A 1,184-nucleotide genomic window follows, 5' to 3' on the forward strand; every position below is an offset into this window, starting at 1 on the left:
TATTATTATTACTATTACTATTACTATTATTATTATTATTTTATTATTATATTATTATTATTATGTTTATTATTATTACTATTACTATTACTATTATTATTATTATTTTATTATTATATTATTATTATTATGTTTATTATTATTACTATTACTATTACTATTATTATTTTATTATTATTACTATTACTATTACTATTATTATTTTATTATTATTACTATTACTATTACTATTATTATTTTATTATTATTACTATTACTATTACTATTATTATTTTATTATTATTACTATTACTATTACTATTATTATTTTATTATTATTACTATTACTATTACTATTATTATTTTATTATTATTACTATTACTATTACTATTATTATTTTATTATTATTACTATTACTATTACTATTATTATTTTATTATTATTACTATTACTATTACTATTATTATTATTATTATTATTTTATTATTATTATTATTTCTGAAATATGAATTTATATTCCTCTTATAAGGTGGTAAAGAAATATGTGAATGATAGAAAAATATTATTACTTATGGATGTAAAACATAAATTAATTTTGTTTTAATTTTTTTTTAAGTATAAAAACCTTAAATTAATCAACTTTTTATCATGTTAACAGCTTAAAGGGTATTTCAGACATTTTGATAAAAAAAAGTGTATACCAGCACTTATTTGCCAAACACATCAACAACTTTTTTTTCAACTGCAGCACTTTTATCCAAACACATAACTACTTATTTTAAAAATAAGTTTCAGCACTTTAAAAAGTTACTTTTTAAAAGTTACTTTTTTTAAGTCAATCCAAACGGGCTCTAAATTAGCAAGAAATAGCTCACTTTTAATTTTTTTAGCAAGAAAAAGACTTTGTTTTATTTATTTGGCATTGAATAGTTATTTTCTTTTTTTTAAATGTATTTTTGTTCTCCTTATTTTTCTCAAACACACGTTCTAAAAAAATATTGTTCTATTATCCCTAATTTATCTCTCTTTTTTTATTTTGTCAACCCTTTTAAAATAGAGTTCTTCTCTTTTTTGTCTCCTTTTTCTCTTTCCAAATTTTTTTTCATACGTAATTCTCTCCCTAATTTCAATTCTTCTCTTTAATTCAATCTGTTTATGAAAATCAGATATAACAATATGTTTTTTCATGGATATTTCTAAAAAT

Source organism: Solanum tuberosum, unplaced genomic scaffold (assembly GCF_000226075.1).
Source record: "Solanum tuberosum cultivar DM 1-3 516 R44 unplaced genomic scaffold, SolTub_3.0 scf00129, whole genome shotgun sequence".
Taxonomy (NCBI): domain Eukaryota; kingdom Viridiplantae; phylum Streptophyta; class Magnoliopsida; order Solanales; family Solanaceae; genus Solanum; species Solanum tuberosum.